Source organism: Lingula anatina, chromosome 4, assembly GCF_051362555.1.
Source record: "Lingula anatina isolate TDL-2025a chromosome 4, LinAna3.0, whole genome shotgun sequence".
Taxonomy (NCBI): domain Eukaryota; kingdom Metazoa; phylum Brachiopoda; class Lingulata; order Lingulida; family Lingulidae; genus Lingula; species Lingula anatina.
In genome coordinates this window covers 15,647,443-15,669,964 of record NC_141770.1, presented here as the reverse complement: position 1 = coordinate 15,669,964, position 22,522 = coordinate 15,647,443, and the positions used below count along the sequence as shown (strand labels likewise).

The window sequence follows — 22,522 nt, the reverse complement described above, 5'->3', positions numbered from 1 at the left end:
AATGCTCAGTGTGTGTTTTTTAAGATCGTGTTTTGGCAAGCCGCGTAGCAATGGTGCATATAGTATCGCTACGTCGCAATGATTTATAGCCAGCAATTGTAAAAAAAGATCAAAAACATGTCCAGAGGTAAATAAAACACGCGTAGACCACCTCCTACGCCGAGGCCATTTAAAGCAAAGAAAACCTGTCTGGTCGGTCTCTTTTTCTTCAATTGATAATTTTACTTCTGCAACTACTTAAACTTTTCTGCTGGGTAAACTTTAGGCATGTTTTATATTCTGAGTTCCTAGTAAAAGTAAATGTATGAGAACATACAATGCCTTGGAAGGCATGTAGAGTGCCTTGAAGAATATAGTAATTGAGAGTAAACAAAGAATTACATACACAAGACAAATAGCACGAGTTGTCCCTTTCGCTGAGGGTAGACCAGAGTGGAGCATGGAAGGGGAGTCTATGAGGGAGGGCCATGTTCCAACCAGCCGGAACGACAGCGGCACTCCACGCTTAGTTTACTACACAACGCATCGTATAAATTCATGTGGTCTTGAAAAAAGCTGCTGCACTCAAACCGGTGGTCCACTGACTCCCTGGAAGTGGATGTGAAGAAAGATACGAAGCTCTTTCACAACAAAACTTAAACTTGGAATTTGGTCTACACTTTCAAACTTAAACAACAACAACAAAAAATCAACCCTCTTAGAACTGATGTAGATCACGCTTTGGTTTAAAAGTTAAGACCAATTTTCGGGCTAAAGTGCTCCTGTGTGACCAGCCCTGGATTCCTGTTTACACGTGAAAGAGAGGTGCAAGCCTTCTGCAATCTTAGACAAATGTTGATGTTGTCGTTTCCCCTTCATATCTATTTTTCTTCGCCGAAATTTTTAGTACTTATTAATTCACCCATTAATCTATGAATTTTAATTTACCTATTTTATTTTCATCTATTATTTTGATGATGAAAAACTACACATTGTTTTAAACTCGAGAAGCGGTTCTGCGTTTATTTTAAAATTCTATCAGTAAGTAATGTTTACAAATAAGAAACCGGTGCTAAATGCAATTTATTTTCATATATCCTCCACTTTCTAGTTCAAGGCAAAGGAAGAAAAACAATTATCCACGCTTAGCACCCTTTGGAAAAAAGTTCAAAAGAAATGGTCTAGATATTAAGCTGCTCCAAAGAAATAAATCAGATACTATCTCCCCTTTGGATACTGACTTCTTTAATTTAATCTAGATTGAAACGTACGCGTTATTAACTTGCAAAAAAACATAGGGCATATCAGTCCCTACACGCTCCATCATAATTTCAAATGATTTCTGAACTTCTTATAACCTATTTTCGTTTTGATTTACGGGGCTCTAAAATGTGATATTTCCATGCAAGACATGTAGTGGCGGTAAGATCAAAGAGAGACGGGAGAGAGAGGTTTACGAGTTATTAGAACTGTCACCTTTCTCAGCACGCGTAACAAGCGGATTAATGATAGATTAGTGTTCAGTTTTAATAAGATGGTTATTTCTTTAATTACCCCAACATGAATGTGATCTCAAAGACAGGAGGGCATCCAGGGATATTAAATGAAGATAAAATACACGAAATATATTTGGGGTTAGAGTAAGGAAGGGAAATTACAAGTGAGACTAGAGACGGCAATATATAATGCAAGTGTTAGAAACAAAAAGAACTGAAGATAAAAAGTACCGTTTCTTTTGGGGGGTGGGGGAGGGGGGGGGGGGGCAAAAGAGAGAGAAGAAGTTATAAATCCGGTTTCAGCTATATTTCAATATATGAAGTTGAAGTGAAGAAAGGCAAACAAGTATGGCCGCACCCTATGGTTTTTTTAGGGGGTGAGATGAGATAGTGAAGAAAAAAGACGAAATATGAATTTGAAAATATGTATATCCAGTCATTACTGAACACACAAAAAGGACAAATAATTGGACAGAATAAATTTTGAAGTTTGTGACAGCATGTTAATGGAGGAAGTGGTTTACAAATATGCAATAAAGGGAAAAACGGAAAATTTGACTAAATTTTATGATCGGTGATCGTGAACAAAACATGTTAAAAAAACGTGAAAATGAAAATTTATTTCTTACCATTAAGCATTTCAGACACCTCAAGTTGCTATGGCCATTGATTTAATTTTTATCTGTCGTTTGATAAGTCACACCAGGGTTACACAATTTGAAATATTGAAGTCTTGAAGAAGAGAATAAAATTGAGATCAAAGAGCAACCGTGAAGTGAAACGAATTCAGGTAGGGGCTCAGGATACATATGTATATTTATTGAATGACAATATGAATAAGATTATAGACAGAAAATATTATCGTTTATAAGTATTGGTCCATTTTTGAGCTTATGGTGGGGAGGGGGGAGGGGGGGGACCCAAGTAAACACAGGCTAGGAGAGTGTGTGGAATCAAATGTATCTTTAAAGATTTATTTATCAAAATAAATTAAAGACATTGGGCAGTATTAGGCTTCATCATTTTCACAATGAAGCATGATGCAGAAAGGAAAATCAAATTACCTGTGTGTTACATCGTCTGACCATCAGCCGTCATTAAAGTGACCCTTCACGTTTACAAAACACAGGAGACCGTTACTAGGTTCTAACCTAATTCAGACGGTCGTTTCAACTTTAAATTTTTACCAAAGCCTGCCCGCACCACTCTGATGAGAAAGTTCTTCTTGGAGACGCCTCTGACGACTATAAGTCGAGACAGTTGTACCCTTATATCAGGCAATATCTCTTAGTTCCGCAATTAATCAGATCCTAGTAGTACCTCACGTAGAGACGCGACAGAGGACGCAAGGCGACGTGGATCTCGTGCTTGACTCCTGTGGAAAGCAGTGGTTTTAACGTGGCCTCTTCTACAAAAAGGGTCAGAGAATCTCACTTATATCAATCGGTTCTTCTCTGAGTCTTAGTAACTTATACATTCTAACTTGCTCTCTTCTACAGATTATGAGCGGTTAATTGACTTTATCACTGCAGAGTCTAAATAAAAATCAAACATTCTAGCGAACCCTCATCCCCAGACTTGGAGAGAACCATCTTTCCTTAGTGCCTGGTTCATCAAACTTTAAATTCTGATTTCAGCATTTTGAATTCACACAGGAAAAAATAACCAAAGACCCACATTTATAGTAAAAATCACCAAGGACTCCAGATCGTAATATTTATTTTATTTCAACGACAGATGCATGTCTCTACTACTAATGCGGGCTAAACTGTAGAAATTTCTTTTTGCCTTAAAAAGTTTTAAAAAAATAACATTCGGAAATAAAGAGGTAACAAAGAGCAATGGGTTAAAAGAGACATCGTCAGTGTGTGTGTACAGGGGAACATTTATTCAAGCGTTTGATGTATAACGAGGATATTGAATGTGCAGCATAAGAACCGGTGATGTTCAATTCAAAAACACACGAGCAGTTGATACAGATAAACCACAAGCAGGGAAAAAACTCGCACGATCAGATGTTTTACTAAACAGTCGTTGTAAGTGGGCTGCACTGCGTACTTTTTTTATTCAAGTGAAGTTGAAAACTACATGAAATAAGCGAAGTATTTCTATTATAATTCGTATTTCTTATATTACATATACGTTACATAAAGAATAACGAACGACGCCAATAACATGAAATCGGGAATATTCCAAATAATAAAATAACTAATAAACTCAGCTTGTGATGTAAAGGGGCACAATAGATCTATATCGCCATTTGCAAATTTCTCTAAAGATGGTGGTCATATTTGGTGACCATCGTCATTTAGGTTTCAGGTAGCTTTTAACGCAGTGGGAACACATTCAATCTCACAAAAGAGCTGATTTGCAACCCCCCTCCCTATACGAAATACTGCAGTGTATTTATTGGCTGTTAGGAAGTTTGAAATATTGCCGAACCAATCAAGTTTGCGTGCATTGTAACAACTGCATACTTCAAGCATAATATCTCTCTCTTATATCGTGTCGTTAGAAATGAAAATGACATCATTAAAAGGTGGATCTTCTACACGTGAATGGCGAATAAAAAAGCAATAAAAATTCTTCCCTTTGTAGTTGTTTATGTAATTGGCGCTATTTCTAGGACGCTCGGCGATTGTTGTTTATCAGTGGTAGCAATGATTAAATAAATTACACAGTTGGGTGACCAGTGCCTCTAGACAATACAATCATTAGGCCATCCACCCCTCGCTGCACGTTAGAGATATACATTGATTCACACAGTGGTTTACGAAACATCTTTTGCAAATGAGAACTTGAAAATATTTTATTAGAACTCTTAAATCACCGTCAAATTTAAGACCGCTCGAATATTTAATGAAGATTGATTGAACTGCTCTACTCAATATTAAAAAGCAAGATTAGAATATGTAATAATATACCTTCAAAACATTTGAATTGATTTCAGTACCAAGCGCCCAAAGAGGGAGAGAGGGAAAGAGAGAGAGAGCAAAACCCGAGGATCCACAAATGTACAGTGTAGCTATTGATAAACGTACAAGTAAGGCACAAAATGACAACCATGTTTGAAAAAAACTTTTCACTCCAAAAAGATTTACATTTTATCTTAAACAAAAACGAAAATATTGAGTTTTTAAATAAAGTATTACGTTTAAAAATCCCTGTTGCAAATTATTCATCACATGGATTTTCATTATTATTTACATTATGTCACTTTTAAATCAATCTCAGATGTCAACAGTGCTTACAGAAAGACAATAACAAGCGCAGGTCTATCTAAACATTTTAATTGATTTAAAATCTGGCCACGCGTCCCAACTTCAAAGGCCATCTGCGTGTTTTTGTACGATAATAAGAAGATGGGACACTCGATCTTGCTTATCGTTCCCAAGAACAATCGTCAGGTAATAAAACTAATAAAGATAAGGTCTCGATGTCGCGACCTTTCCCACATTGGCCCTCTGTTATCAAGAGACGATCTCCTGATCGCTTATCTCAAAGAGGCGATGCGAGAGGGTGGACAGGCAACAAGTTTGTCATTTTGTCAACCTTCGCCGTTCTCGGTCCTTCTCGCGTTAGGTACAGGAAGATAAATACGAGAATTTGCGCGAAAAAAAACGTAATGTGTTCTTTGTGGATTTTTGAAAAGTTGCTAGTATTAACCTACAGCTAGTATCAACTTATCCAGTTTCGAATGCAGAAATATACCGTAAGTGTTTTAGGGCTACCTCCGCCTTTACTTGGAGGTTTACGTACATGCATTTAATTGTTTTGAAAAATATATCTATTTTATTTTGATAAAATGATGTGACATGAGTTTGGAAACTAAGCTTAGCATTCGACAACGAAAGTGGATATTTTGAGATATTTTCAAACTGGTCTACTGATAAACTGCGTCTGCAATTATGAATTCACAATTCTCATCACTGTACATAGAGGCGTGAACAATCCCATGACTAAAGTGACATGTATTAAAGTACAAATTAATTCCTCAAGAGTACTAAGCTCTGAAATAATAAAAAACGGAGCAATTTTACAATTTAACCCGCATGCACTTTTATGTACCAGGTTTGAATCAGTCCTAAAAATCACTCTAACTAATATTCTTTCAAGATGTCTGTCACTGGAGAGGCATCTTTAAACTTTTTTAATCGTGCTGACGTCACTAATGGCTACTTCCGAGCGAATGGAAGGTTTTCTTCTGCTTTTTGTTCATTATATTTCAGCTTCCTCAGTCTTTAATGAGAATCGGTATGACCGAATATGTTAGGTCCATGACTTTATGGCACTTTTACGTTTTTTTCCTTATTGAAGGTCTTATTAGAGAAATTGTTAGAAAACAGAGGCAGCACATTATCCCCCATGGTGGGGACTTTTCAGCCACTAAAGCCAAACATTTTGTTCAAGGGTCTTAAGCCTTAGAAAATTAATCTAAATTTTTAGACAAAAATGTCCATTTATTTTGACTTAGATAAATCAGTTATAGTCCATTAAGTTATTGCGCTCGTTTTATACGAAGAAAGGCGTGGTTTAAAAAAAATCACTGATATTTGCTTCATTTAAGTGAAGTGGCATGGTTTACAGTAAAACACAATTTTTGTCTTAAAATTTAGTCTAATCTGGTTAAGGTTATTTTCTGAAACCGGTCGCTGGTATAATTGGGGGGGGGGGGGGTGAGTGACGTCACGAGCAAACTCTCGGTACCAGTGTAAATGTCAGCATCATACCTAGATGACGTAGCATCTGTGCGTGACGTCACGTTGTTACACGTGAATGTTGCAAATATTTTTCTCAAATTAAATGACAGTTTCAGACATTTTTCCATGTAACAAGACGATCAAGATGTGATTTTGTAACAAGAAAAAACCCACGACATGTTAATACTATTTACACGCCTAGGCAGTACATAACAAAAAAAAAAAAAAAAGAGTCATAAAAATTGGCCTATTCTATAGAAATCTACAGGAGTCAGATTCTTGATTTAAGAAGGCAGTAAAATCAGGCTTGGTAATAAAATTGAGATAATTCGCAAAAAAACATACAGAAAAAACACTGCTGTTCAATTCTTTAAACGAATTTACGAACCAGTATGAGTCGATTATCCTGACACAAAAAATGTCAGGGTAGAAAATTCAGTCTATATTTTGACCAAGATTTACAATTACCAGCCCGATCGACGCATTGAGCCTTGAAAGACAGACTTTGAAGAAAAATTAGAAAAATCTCAAAACAGCTATAAAAAGTCAATGTCAACAATGTTAAATCAGTGTAATACAAGACCCCATAATGGACCTATATAGGCGAAACACAACCCGTCGTTTTAAACACAGATAAAGAACGGACTTTTTTATTCCCCGGTCTTCATAAAAGAAGGACCATAGAAAGATAGGTAAACCAATCTGGGGCCCAAATAACCCCCGAATCTTATCTGCCCTGTACCAATTAATCAAAGTACACAATGACGACGACATTGTGAACACACATTAGCTTTTATGTTACTTGTGTTAAGTATATAGTCCCACCGTCAGTGTGCAGGCAAAGTGGATTCTTGTATCTGTGACGCCGCGAGAACCAGATACAAATACGTAATTCTATCCCCCTGTGCTAGCATTGACTGCGGGTCTGAATACCTTGCAAGCCCGGGTCCCCCCACACACTGTGAACGGAGAACTTCAATATGACGAGGAGGGGTAAAGTTAATGAGAGAAAATTGGAGACTCTTAAGGGGTTAACCTTGCCGCCTTTAATTGAAAAAGTTGAAGATGAGGAGAAAAAAATCTAAACACGATGGCCTGTGTATAACAAACAGACTAGCACGATTGTTGTTACAAAACTGAGAAAAACATTTTTGTGGTGAGAATCAAACTATGCGCTACTTACATTTTATATGTGCTTTTTTATTTTCGTTATAGATACTGTCATGACAATTGAAACTTCATTTCCCGATCACTTTTCTCTTCAAATGTGTAGCTTTAAATTAATGGTGTGTAGGATACAAAAATACAATAAACGCAAGTTCTTGTTCAATTCATGTAACTTGCTGCCTATAGCTCTTTGAAGTCACCAACTCAACAAGTATTCCTTTACTGTATTCTTAAGGCGGCTTTTATTTTCATTGGGTTTAGCCGAGAGAACTGCCATCCGCATTCTTTGCACATTCATTCTGCATAATTTCTAACATAACAGGCAACAAAACTACACCATTATTTGAAAAAATGTCTTTGGGACATAGGCACAAGCTATAAGGAAAGAAATCAGAAAAATTATGACAACGAAAATCCTATGTGCTGTCTCCTATATTATCTATTCAATACAGTGCCCCTAACTACTGTCAACGCTCCGTAACATACGTGTACATAAACACAAACTTCAAATTCTTTTAAAATATTGATTTCATTAATTAAAATGTTTATTTATTATAAAATAACAATTCAACCAACGATAGCATCTAATTGAAAACATTCAGCACTCAATGCTGCCATATAACATAAATTCCACAACAAAATAAAAAAAGGTTCAACTTCATGTGAATATTTAAAATCCATCATCCAAGATATAAAAAGTTATATTACACAGTCACAAAAAATAATATACTTAACGTAAAAACTTGATGAAATACATGACAGCTCAATACAGAGTCTTTAGAGACTAAATATTAATGGTAAAAAATGAGAATTAAAATTAATAACATTAAATAACTAAAATGGCTACAACAATGAAAATGTAAAAATACATGTTCATCACCATTGAACAATTTATCAAATGTATCCTTACAAGAAACTATGCTTTATAAAAAAAAGAACAAAACAAAAACATGCAATCCCTTTGCAAACAAACATTTGCCATTTAAATACTAATTCTAACTTTTGACTTAATATCGAGCATACAACAACATAAAATCACTTGCAAAGTTCAACTTGCAATACTGGTTAACACTTACCTGCATCCTGCATATACATTATTCAGATTGCTGTACTACATCCTAAGGTATAGAGTTAAATATGGAAACATATACTACTCCGATGTACGGGAAAAGAAATTATTTTAAGGTATAAAAAATTAAAATCATTATTCTGAGGCATGGTTTAAGAGATTATCTCAAGGTATGACATTTTCATAAAACCAAGGAGAAAGAATTGTTTTTGAGATATGAACACAGTTCTCCACCTTTTGTGACTGCAAGGGCATGTGGATATCTGAAGGCATGGATATAGAGGTTATCTTAGATATGGATAAAGTGATCTTTGCCAAAATTATCAAAGCACAGGAATAGAAATTATTATAAAGTACAAATGTATTTACATGGCATGAATATCTTCACTGGCCATGGATATAGGGATGGCATTACAAATTATGGATAAAGGGATAGCATTATAAGGTATGAATATAGGGATATCTTCAATACGTATGGATATAGGCATATCATCACAAGGAATGGATATAGGTATTATCATTATGAGATATGAATATTGGGATATCTTAACAAAGGATGGATATAGGGGTATCATAGTAAAGAATGGATATAGAGATATCATTAAAAAGTATGGATATCAGGATATCATCATATTGTATAGATATAGGGATATCATTACACAGTATGAACATAGGGATATCATTACGAAGTATGGATAAAAGGATCTGATTACAAAGTACGGATATAGTGATATCATTTTAAGGCACAGATATAGCTGTCATTGCTTGGTAGAGACAGAAATTACAATGACGTGTGAATATAAAGATGTTATTATGAAGTATGTATAGTGAGGTTATCACCAGGTACAGATATATAATACAAGTTTCAATATGGTTCTATATTACGTGTATCACAAGATATAGATACATGGATTATCTCAAAATTTGAGACAAAGATAATAACAAGTTATTAATACAGAAAATTGCAATGTTCAGATATATATATATATATACATACATAAATATATTATTATTATTATTTTTATTATTATTACAAGCAATGTTTATAGACACTACTCCTACTACATATTGATTCTGATAATGTTATAAATCTGGATACTTAGATTATCTGAAGGTATGGAAGTATACAGCATTTCAATAACTCACTACATAAGTATGAGTACCATATATCACTATGTATTGGAATTACCTCAAAATATCAAATTATTGCAGTATATCATATCACATAGTATGTCTCCATGTTTTCAGCAGCAATGAGCTTGTCACCGTATGAAACCCCAGGACCTGAAATAGAAATACCATTTGGTTAGTTGATTCCATTTTATTATGAAACGAACTGAAATGAGTAGAAAATGGTTAGTATGCAAAATTTTTAATAGAATACTACTTAGTTATGTTATTTTGTCACATTTGAAAATTACACAGTCTGTGGGATTAAATATGAAGGAAATGTCCAGGTGGGGAGAAGCGGATTAACATGTTCATACACCAATAAATAAATTAAAGCTAATTTGAAATGTAGTGAAAACTCTTTATTAATTTGCAGTGGTTTGTGCCAGTATAAGAATACAATGATGTCCACATTTTTCTGTATACTTGGCAAATGAAGTCCATACACAGAGATAACATCGGGTCTCAGAGCATTCTACGTGATTAAATTTCTTAGGTTTCAAACACAGAAGATGAAAAGCCTACAAGTGCAACATCAGCAAAATCAATTTGCTAATTGTATTCACAGACAAACACAGACAATGTAATTGTCTGAGTGATGCAGAAATCTGTTGATACAAATATCAGCACACAATCAAGTTGTTAGTTTGTTTCAGGTAGTAAGTAAACTAATTAACCGCTATGGAGGGTATTTTTTTATCCTAGTTATAGACAGATAAAGAGATAGACTGACAGAATGGCAGATGGAGGAATAAAAAAATTCGAATTAGTTGATGCATTCAGATATTTAAATACCGAGAAAAATTTCATTTCAGCCACCTAAATCAAAATTAGTTGACTAAGTCCTTAAAATGTACAAAAGTTGTAAGATGCAGTCTAGATTTTAAGGAAAGTATTAACAATGCTAGGAAAATTTGCATCCATAGATTATTTTTTACCAACAACTTCACAGCCAAGATTAACTCTTGTCACAGTGAATTAAATCAGCTCGATTTGAAAGAAATTCAAACTCTTCTGGATGACAATGCATGTACAACAGACACAATTTAAGATTAGATGCATGGCCCCCAAAAAAACATTTTACAATCTCTTTCACAGGTAAATAATGTAAAAAAAAAAATGTTCGATTCTACACACTGGTAACTTTCACTTCAGTCAAAACCTCACCATTACTCTAAATGCTAGCAGGGAGCCCAGCACAGGCGTGCTACAGCCCTGTCCTCTGGTGGCAATCCCCCAAAGTATGTCATTAGCACTAATAGCTGGACGACCTCTAAAATGACAGCAACAACAAACAAATCCAGCCAGGTATTCGACTACTTAATAAAACATCAAAGGAGTAACCTTTATGTATACAGCAGCTCTTCTCCACTTGTAAAGTGGAAATGGCTGCTTGTAGTTTTATGTAATATCCCTGTCCTGGTCCCATTGATGTTTGTTAAGCTAATCACATGTTTGGTCCATTTATCTTGGTTATCTCTCAGCTTTTACATCCTCTCGACACATGACGACTTGTTTCATGTTTGGTGGAAGCCAGGGCCATGCCGACTCAAAGGAAGAATAAAAAAGAGACAAGTTCTTACAAAGTGCACAGGACTCTATCGTCAAAGTGTCTCAGGGAAATTGTGACTTCATTTCTCTAATATGATGTGATGGTTTTCATGTTTTCACTTTAAGGTCTTCAGTCAGACTCACCCATAGTCCACATTGTTCTCATCGCCTTTGTTGGACTGAACATTATCATTTTCCTATTTGAACAATTGTCCTCTGTTGTTAGCTCCTTTGTGAAGTCAATTGGGAGTAGTAACATTTTAGCAAATTGACCAAATGGCTTTGGGTTTTCCCACAGAAAAGGGGGAATGGTACTTTGAAGAAATGAAAGGGAAAAAATATTGTTTAAAAAAGTTGCCAACCTGTACCAGTACTGTAACATCAAAAAAAAAAAAAAAAAAAAAAAAAAAATCCATAAACATGTGTATTAGTAATGAACAGGCCACCATCATAATTAATAAGGATAAACAAGGGAAAAAAAACTAAAAATGTTCTTTTATTCCTTTTTTCACCTGGAATTCACCTGAAGTAAAGTAAGATGCTAATACCACATACTTTTTAAAAAACACAAAATAAAATGAAAGTTTTTTTTTTTTACAAACACCTGCACAAATGAGGCCATAACAAAGAGCAGTGGTGGGGAGGGGGGGGAGGGGGGGTAAGACTATCCAGCCATGCAGTCACCCCTATAACATAGCCATCAGAGCCAAGAGTTGGGCTAAAAGCATGACAACTTTTATAACTAGTCATTCCAGATGAGTAATGATTTTCTTGAACATCATCCCCATTCATAAGCATGTTGTGCATGTTTACAGAGAAATTCTGGGGGTATAATTAATGTTTAGCTTACAAGTAGGGGATCAGTTATATATATTTAAAGAACTCATAGATATGGAAATGTTTCAAAATGCTCATCAATAGAGCTTCATACTACTTTTCAGACATTATGGTGAGCCAGAGCGGCATTCATGGGGATGAGGGTAAAGACTCGACTTTTAAAGTACAAGTTACCCACAGTCATTAAAACTTCTATGGGGTAATATTAGATGACATACAGTGAACATCAATAATAGATGAAATTTCTAGAAACTAAATGCTGTCTGTTTAAACCATTTATCTGAAGGAAACAAAGGTATTCTGAAATGTGCTGATACATGGTACAAGTGTACTTTCAAACACCATGTATGAAGCTATCATTTTTATTTTGAGGAAATATTCAGTTATGGCCATAAGGTACCAGGATGTCCGTACTGTAACTGATATGGTCTCTGCCCCCCCCCCTCCTCTCCAGGCGACCCCCTGGGGTGATCTTACTAATTTCTCTCTATGCACTGTCCGTGCATCTAGCCAATGCATAAAATAAAACATTTTCATGTTGTCAGCCTCCTAAATCCTTCCCCTTCACTTTTGTATCTGCTTAATCAACCAAGACAACATGCTATGTCTTGGTATCTCCTGCATATCATACCAAACAGGTTACGTCCAATATCTATCTTCCCCTACTTATGTCTCCCCAAGCACCCAGAACAGCCAAGTATGTCTGCAAATCTTCTACATGTCACCCAGGCAGGTTACCTATTTTCACCCAACTCCCCTCTCTCTCCCTTTGATTCAAGGTCTCTATGTATATTAATTTTGCTCAATCATCCAGGGCAGTCTGACATGCTATACATCTGCTATGTAACAATAGGGCTACATCTATCTCTCCATCTATCTCCTCACTCTGTTCAAACATCCTAGAGAGTCAAATTTGCCTATTCATCATGTACATGTTGTGCTATGCACAGCAGCAGACTTGTATCCCTCTTCTTCCTTTCTTCTCTTCCAACGCCCATCCCCCCCCCCACACACACACACATGACTCAAACTTTTCAGATATCTTCTCAATCAACCATGAGAACCCAAAAATGCGTGTACATCCTCTGCTACAAAACAACACAGGTTTCCACTGCAGTTAGTGTCATCTCTGATCTATACCTGGAGTGGGAACTACATGGGACAAACACAAAAATTACTCCCGTACACACGCAGATACACAACAAACGGAGGACTCTTTGGCGACTCAGTTGGCACGTTCACACAAGGTACCAAGTCAGACCCGGCCTGAGGCATTCACACCTCTTAGAGGATGTTGACTGTAAACCATCACACAGAGTTCAAAGCAAGGTCAGGCAATCAACTCTAACTGCTGGTAACTAGTGTCTATCCTCAACATTAACTGCAAACAATGGGCCCAGGAGAGATTAATGCAATGCCACCATCCATGCCTGCTGGTAACAATAAAGACCAATCCAAAACCAGAATGGGACGATCTGAAGCCGAGTTTTGTGTGAATTGGTCCTGAACAGGCACAATGATGCATGCACAGACCCTTGTCTCCACTGTACCACTTTACTTTATTTATCCTTGTCTACTAGGAGGAACTGATCATGTACAAGCGATAATCTCGAAAAGATCAGCAACATGTCCAACATGTAACGGCCCATGCACAAAGGCTATCTCTGTATACATCAGAACCCATTTCACACAATTTTAGACACTCACATCCATCAAGTGACCATGCAAAGGTGCTGTGGTCATTTTTCAACTGACCACAATGTTTGGGGACAGTTATCAAGATGTAACTGGACATTAAGGACCTTTGGTCATCAGACCGAAGCAGACAGAGACCTTGTTAGAACATAAATGGCTGCCATTTGGCTACTGATGACCTATCTAATTGCCGGTCAAGTGGTCAGTTACTCACCTGTCTATTTACTACCTGGCTGAGCTGTGCTAGTGACCAGGAGAATTAAGCCAGAGGGGAATGTCACACTTTTCTGGCCAGGAAATTCAAAATTGCATAACAGCCATAATTCAGAATCTAGAAAAGATAGTGATAGGGGTGGGCCATTCACAAGGGAATTGTGTCTGCTCACCATTAGTAAGCAGGAAATATTAATGGTTACTGTGTTTTTGACCACTTGGAAACTGAATGGGGCATTCAATAACTACCGGTATGCTTAATTTACCTGTGACCAACAGCAGTTATTGACTACAAGATATGCTTCTTTTCAAAGAAAATAAAATATAAATCAACTGAAACAAGAACTATTGCTTTGAAATTTTCACTTCAGTCAAACTTCCAGTAAAATTTTCTTTAAATGAACTTTTCTGGCCAGTGGCAATGTCCCAACGCAAGTGGACAGAGAACCTGGCAAATATACAGACACTTAGAAATTAAAAAAAGTGTCATTCCCACTGGCCCATTTAACATAAATGGTCACATTCCATTAAACATTAAAAATTGCAATGTTTACAGTAGCCAACTTCATGAACAATCATTACATCTTCCTTCCAAAACATGACTGCTTGTTTTGCACTAACTTGCCATTTTACAAAAGTTTACATCTAAACCATATATGTACAGGTTCTGCTTTTTATTTTACATTTCTATGACAATTTGCTTCATTCTCTCTCTCTCTTTTTTTTTTTTTGCTCCCTTTATGTGACAGCGTTTCACACAGATCCAAACCTTGTCTCCCCAACTGCAGCTTCACTGACCAAGAATTAACTTTCTGCGACAAGAATTATGAAAGCAATTTACAAGGTAGGTATCAAGCATTTGATTTACCTACTAATCAACCAAGATTCATAAAATATTGACCTTTAACAAGTGGTGCAAACTGCTCAACAAAGATCATTTATTTCAATGTTAAAATGGACATTAAAATCTCAAAGACATCTCTATTCTTAGTCGACAAGTTATAATCATAGAAATTATCCAGAAACACATGGTAACCTTAACACAATCTAACTGACTTGGATGGAGTTTCTCCATGATATCTGGGAGGGGGGAGGGGGTGGATTTGGGGGAAAGGGAAAACTCCCCTTCAAAATTTAGTTACAGAGGTATGAAAAAAGTAGGGGTACAGTCGTACAATCTAAGTCATTAGCAAATCATTCAAAATAGAATACTTTGGCTCTTAAACTTGTGTTAGCATACCTATTTCAGGGGCGGTCTTCCGGAAGACGGTCAGATTTTCAAGTTTACATTGACAGGTATATAATTTTTTCTGTTGGAAGACAGTCAAAAATGAAGACTGGATCAAAAAAGGTAATTTGGAAGACTGTCAGAAAATATCTCTGAATCCGCCCGTGTATTTTTCCTTCATATATAAATATATTCAAATTCAGTAATATATTTTTACATTATCTATAACCATTCACTTTTGTTATTTGATTTGTGTTGAGTGAGAAAGTCAATAGAATCAGTTGTCTTTAACACTTTGCTACCAGTTAGATTAACATTGTACAAACACCCATAATGTTATAAATTTTCTGAAAATAAATAACCAAAAACAAAAAAAAAAATGTCATTAAACATTTGTTTTATTTTGCACACTTGCAGCTGAGTTCTAAACAAAAAAAAAAAAAAAAGAAAAAAGTGAATCTTTAAGCTATTTAATTTCCCAAAGCACCCTGTATATGTAAAAGATATATTTCACCTGTTCAAGACCAATGATACACATAAAGTTCAAATCATCCATTAGCTCTGCAACGCCATAAATTAATGAAAGCCCTAATCTCATTCATAAGCATCCCCTATCATTATGACACAATTTTATTCAATAACAGCCAAATAATACCTCCATCACAAGGTGTTTCACTGAAGTGTTAAACAAAGAAAGAGATGACCAAATCACTGTTTTATAGAACATGCAAATAAATTAAACTCTTTAAATATTGACACATCTGAATTTATTACAGCTTTAAAGAGAGCGGCAAACAAAACTGGCCACTTCAACTGTTGACCGTGCTTGCTTCCTGTAATGTCCAGCAGCTGCTTAACAACAGATATAGCGGTCATCTAGTTTATGTGGATGATAACTGACATTTGTACACACTGTCTCTTGGTGTATACAAACACAAATACAGTTGTTACTTAAGCGAGGTGATATTTTATTCATCCTCTGGTATTTTCCAGTAAAATTAAGCTCATGTTCAATACAAACTCCTCCATGCCAAGTAAATTATTGAATGTCATTAAGGGTCCAATAAATGTATTAACATTAATATTTAGAAACTATAAACAGTTTTTAATTTTTTATTTTCATGATTGTTTTTATTATTTATTATTATTGTGTTTTGTTTTCTTCTTTTCTAGAATGGCCAACTGCTGCCTTCCATATTTATTTCAAATGAGAAGAAATAAAACCAAGTACACAGAGTAATTTTTACCATTCTTACTATAATATTAATTGATACATTGTTCCTGTGGATGAAAATCAAACCAAGACAAAAATGATATTTGAGTAAAATGCTAATAAAAAGCTAAACCAAATTGTTTCTTAACAATGACCCCTGGGAGGAAAAGAAAATAGGGAAATCTGCCTGTATTACCTGTATTCAAGATTAGTTTTTTGTCTAATGCTTGAATATCCTGCCCCTGAATTTTATATCTCTTCAAAATTTCCTGCAACATCTAATAATATTTTTCACAAATTCCAAAATATGTTCTCATCTTTTATCAGATGTTCATTAAAGCCACCAAACTTGCATAAATTAACCATCAGTGATTCATTCAAAGTACATCCTGCATTAACCTTGTAAATATAAAATAAAGGGAATCCTTGTTTATGCAATTTTTCTGTCTTTTAAGAACAAAACAAAAGTATTGCTTCTGTGTCTGTGTCTGTATCTTATCAATTATTAAAACACTCAGTAAGCAACAGGTGGTATTTTACCTGCCCACTTTTTAAATATTGAAAGCCAACCAGAGGACAGTGTAGGAGTACATTCATGTTGAAGATAGAAAACAGTGTACAATATGGCAACACCTGTAATTAAATTATATATTTAAAACAATTGCGGGTAATTTGCAAGAAAAATAAAGCTTGCTTTTTTTGTATCTTATTGTCATACATGTAGGAAATAACACAAATGTTGTCAACATTTAAAAATACATTTGAACAGTGTGGGGATTTCCAGTAATACATAGACACCACTTCTACTAGTTTTTTTAAATAAAGTAGACATGCCAAGGGATAAACTGACTTAATCACTCAATCAGCCATAAAAGAGCCTTATTTAAAATTTTGATCATAAATTTACCTACTTATCTACCCCTGAAAATATACAATCAAATAATAATTGTTCTCCTTTGGTTTTTCTTAAAGTTATACTATTTAAAACTTCATGGTGCCATTTGATGGACTTTTAAGGCAAAAATTAGAATTCAAATGCATCATTAAACAAAAGCACACTAAAACACAGTAGCTAATAAAAACTGGCTGATTCTAAACTGGTTTCAAATCAATTCACTCTTAAGTTATAAATCTGATCATTTTGTGCTGAGTATAAAGTATTTTCAAGCAATCACTTGTGACCCAGTACCATTAACTTCCTTTACAAAAGTACATTTCACAATATAAAAGTATGGTATCAATTCCTACTAGAATCCCCCCTCAACCCCCCCCCCCCCCCAAAAAAAAAAAAAAAAAAAAAGAATTCTAAATTATTTTAAAGCCAAACTCTACTCTAGTCTAACACTGAACAGAGTCTGAGAACCAAAATATTCCAAACTTCCAGAAAAGATTTATTTTTCCTCATGTATGTCTAACTATCTGACCAGCTGGCCCTGATGCTGCTCTTTCCATTACTCTACATCTCGGACTGTGTGAGGTCTGTTCTCAAACATATTAACATCATGTATGCACACATGTGTGCCAATATAATATACATGCAATTCAAAGGTGGTTTTCATATAAATCTGAGTAATCCCATTCTGCATGGCCAGTTTCGTGAAGTGCCCTCAGAGAACTCCCACATGTTTATAGGAAAATGGTTTTATTTTGGTCAATCCGAGGTCACTGCAGTCTCAGCAATATTTTCTGTTCTTTTATAACTCTATATGTTATTATGGGTGAGGGTGATAAATTAAGAAATTATAATAATGGATTATAATTCAATGAGATATTTATGACAAAGTGTTAGGTTGTTGACCTGGTATGACAGACGTCACTGACGTGTGTATCACGAGTTCACCTCCTGCTCGTGTTCTGCAAGGCCTCCCGTGTTGCTCAACGAGAGCCCTCCCACATGTTGCTGTCATTAGCCTACACAGCCAGGCAATCATCATAACCCCAATTCAAGCTTGTTAAAATGGAGAGAAAAAAAAACATGATGAGTCGCGAGTCATAGAGCAAGCTGGTACTATAATCATGAGTAATGCTGCTGGGGTTCACAACTTTACCCCCAGGGGTGACCCAACCTGCCATAACTAGTAGGTAAAATGTGATGAATGAGAGCACGCCACACAGACTGCCACTGGCCCCCAAGCCGAGCGGGGCGCTAATGAGGGGGGCCACCCACGGTAAAGTTCCTAGATGGGTGACACTTCCGTGTCATACACTTGTCAACTCGCTCACAAAGTGGTGACAGACAAAAATATTTAGGGACAAGATGATTGGATAATCATTGTAAATTTGCAAAAGGTTTTATGTATTTTGATATTATGACAATGTGTGCGAGTTTGTGTGCGTGAATGTGTCTATATCAATTACCTAACAAGTTTAACAAACAAGTAGGTTCCAATGTAGATGGAATATTATGGAATGGTTATTGCTAAACTTATACAACTAAGTATCTCACATCAATACTGAATATAATGTTGATATATATTAAGAGACATAGGGGTGACATTTATATCTACCTGTGACAAAGACATGTCCCTGTGGCAATGACAGAAAACACAACAAACTTAAAGGGTATTGGAGGTTTAATATATATAATGTCAGCATTATTAACACTGTTGATCAAACATAAGTACACATATATTGCAATTTTGTCACATCTTTATGTTATTTGGTCTGTGACAAAAACAATTTGGTAAAGAATGAAGTAAACTGCACCATGAAGTGCAATATGCATACAAATAGAGGCGACTGTCCATTACTATATATACATATATGAAAAAAATCAAATGATAAAACAATAACTGTCCACAAATCAAGTGGAACACTCACATATACTGATAAAGTTCAAGAGATAATTACTGAACAGGAGCAGATAAGACATATTTACTGACAGCCATCCAATTATCTTTGTTGATCCATCCTCCAATTTTGACCAATTTTATTAAATCGTACAAAGGTCCATCAAATTTTAAGAAATTTGCTGGGCTTAAACTTCAATATGTACATAATCATTCCCCAAAATTTCAGTTATCTTGGTCACTTTGCATAAAAATTACTTGCTTTGTAAATAAATGCTCCAAATGGTTTCTGCAACATTGGAGGCATACTTTCATATGTCACACAAAATTGTCAAACTTTCTTTGATGATTTCCCCAATTTTCGCTGCAACTGTTGCGTTAGGTTCATCAATTGGGTTCAGGTACATTTTATCCTTTAGATACCCCACAGATAAAAAAATCTGGGGGAGGGGTTCAAGTCTGGTAAATGCGGTGCCCTCTCAACATCACACTTCCTGCACCTTCCTACACTGTACGTAATAGGTTTAAATTTATTAAATTTACTTTAAATTATACACCTCTGAATTCCCTATCATACCTGTACCTTTTCACCAGATTCATCTGGCACAAACATTTTGAAAAACATATCTTGTATTGGTTGTAGCGAAGCAATACCAGTAACAATGACCAGTGACAGTATTGCCTGACCACTGTAACTGTTGATGTCAATGGTTTGCCATGGTTTCTGTGCAGTGGCACCATCAATGACATGTAGAAAAAGATCCACAATTAAACCATCAATGATCAACCTATGACATGAAGACAATGAATGATTCTGCCTATGATACATCTGAAATATCACAAATTTTATGTGCTCATATTTTTTAAAATCATTGTTGAAATTCTATAATTGTGACTACTGCCAACTTTTTTTTGTCTGTATGCTACTGAAGTGAAATAACACAATTCAAATTGTTGCAGATAGGGCCCAAAATGAAAGCCGCATGCTGTCTCGAGAATCATGTTTTATTAAATGTTTGAAAAACCATCTGTCCACAACAACCCTCTTGCATTAAGCAACTTCTTGTCATAAGAGGGTTGATCTCTCCCAGTAGGCAGAGCAGTCTGCTGCAACTTTGATACTGGTACCAAAGGTACACTCCAGCCCCATGACTTATTTAGAAGCACAACCTTAATGTAAAGTAAGCAACTTTTAGTCATAAATATATCATAATCTTTCAAGAAACAGCTGTAGTTATAAGACAACCACAACCCTGCCAATGAATTTTTTTTCCTTCTTAAAACATATTTATGGTGTTGTCATAATTTCCACAATTTCTGTTTAAGAAAACATGTTCAACTTATTTTGGATAAAAAATCCGTAAAAAGGTAAAAAATACAGAAAATATGTACCATGACTAATTGACATCAACCTTTAAAAAAGAGCTACAGATTCAGATGAAAGATTTGACAAAAAAGTATATGTATCACGAAATGTTTGGGCATAAATACATCATGCGTGATAGAACAGCTGTAAACATTATGCAAAAAAGAACCCTCTTTTGTCATGAAACTTGCATTGTGCACTTGAAATACAGCTGTCATTTACAGCAAGGTGCATTATACATATGTTATGTAACACAGACACACGTCAATCTGCCAGAATTTTTTAACAGCAAAAGATAACCACAATAAGCCATAATAAACCACCATGCTTCTGCAACAAAGATGTTGGATGTTTATAGAAAGTGATTTAAAAACTATGGAATATTCATAGAAATGGTTTCAAAGCTAACTTAAAAGGGTCTCTGCAGAAATAGTTTTTGATTCTGTAAGTAAGGCTGTAAAAATGTTTGAAAAAACTAAAATGGTGTCACCAAAATTGTCGGAGAAGCAGCAAGAATGTTGGCCAATGTCTTATTGGGAATAAAAAAAATTAGGATGCAAATTTCTGTACAACAAGATATGGATGATCACATTGCATATAACCATATGGTAGGAGGACCAACTTCAGCAAGTTAGTCAAATTACTGTTCACTCAAAACAGAAAGGTTACAAGTATATGTTATATAACTGAATTTTTCAATGTTGCACAATTTTTAAAGAGTATTCCAACTGCATGGTACTGACACAGTGTCATCAGTAGCAACCCCAGAAGAGAATCAGCAGTTCCAATAATCATGATATGCAAACTTGTAATTCACTATCGACATGAAATGTAATGATCATGATATGATCAATAAACTGCAATGATTAAAGATGTAACTGATGCATTTTAAGAAAGATCTCCATCTGCACAGGCACAACTAGTGATTATTTTAGGATAAGAGAGAAAATAGCCAAGCACAACTCAACTCTTTCATGTACTGAGTTAATAATTGATTAAATAAACTTGGCTTTTGATAACGGGAAATGTGCAAGTCATGAATCCAATGAATATTCCCATACTTGTTTCTTTGCTTTAAAGTGTTGCAGTAAAACTCTCTCTCTTTTGTATAAATAAAAAAATAAGATACCATAACCTTGCCCTAATCCTTCTGATCAAAAATGAAAATAGTTTAATTAACTCCATCAGTAAAGATTATGATCATTATAATTATCCCATTAACAACAGACATATTTAATTAAACATGTTTGTATAAAAGTTATAAAAAGCCATGAATTACTTAGCAGTGTTGGTGCTTTGGCCACTTTCACCTAAAAAGCTGCTTTTCATATTTGTCTTTTTTTTTTTTTACAAAAAAAGTGGCAATATGAATCCAATGGTATGGAATATTTAGGCAAGGAAAAACTTCCTTGTGTAACAGAAACAAATAAAATACGATAAAAATCTACAAAAAGTAAAAGAGAATGGCCATTATAACCAAAATAGGATGTTAATGAATTGTTCCGTTTGTTACATAAAGCATTCAGGAGGGTTTGTTTAGAGGCGCAAAGTCTTTTTACCATAAGTATTATTTAACTAATTCTAAAATGCTACTTTCCTTGAAGTTCACTGATCAAATAAAAGAATGAAAAATGAAAAATATAAATGGTACAAATTTACTGCATGCAAATTTCAAATCTAAAATATTGCATAACTGTACGCAAAATATATAACTGATAAACATTTAATAATTATTCATACTACCAGAGGGAAAAAGGTTAAACTTAATTTTCATAAATGTGTTTTCACCTAAGGATCCTGAATATTTTAAGCTGAATGTGAGGTTTATTATTACCAATTTTAAAATTATTTGCAAATTTCAAAGCCTTGAAAATATTGTAAGGGCATTTCTGGAATTTGAACATTCAAAATTTGAGTATTTTGAGTTTTCTACTTTAAGAAGTTAACGCCACACAATCAGCAATAAAGTTTTGTATAACTTGCAGGTTTTTACATTAAGGGCTTAATCATAATTATCAAATAAAAACAACTTTCATGCTATTTGTATTA

The 22,522-nt window shown here is 35.0% G+C and overlaps 1 long non-coding RNA gene across 2 annotated transcripts; it reads left to right on the top strand.

The window, feature by feature from the left end:
* Positions 1-4,988: 4,988 nt before the first annotated feature.
* Positions 4,989-17,022, top strand: LOC106165244 (uncharacterized). Of its 2 annotated transcripts, XR_001238665.2 has the most exons (4): positions 4,989-5,187; positions 9,660-9,766; positions 14,627-14,721; positions 16,279-17,022. It is a non-coding gene; the product is annotated as an uncharacterized LOC106165244 (long non-coding RNA). The 2 variants fall into 2 exon arrangements; XR_001238666.2 differs by lacking the exon at positions 9,660-9,766.
* The last annotated feature ends 5,500 nt before the right edge of the window (positions 17,023-22,522 follow it).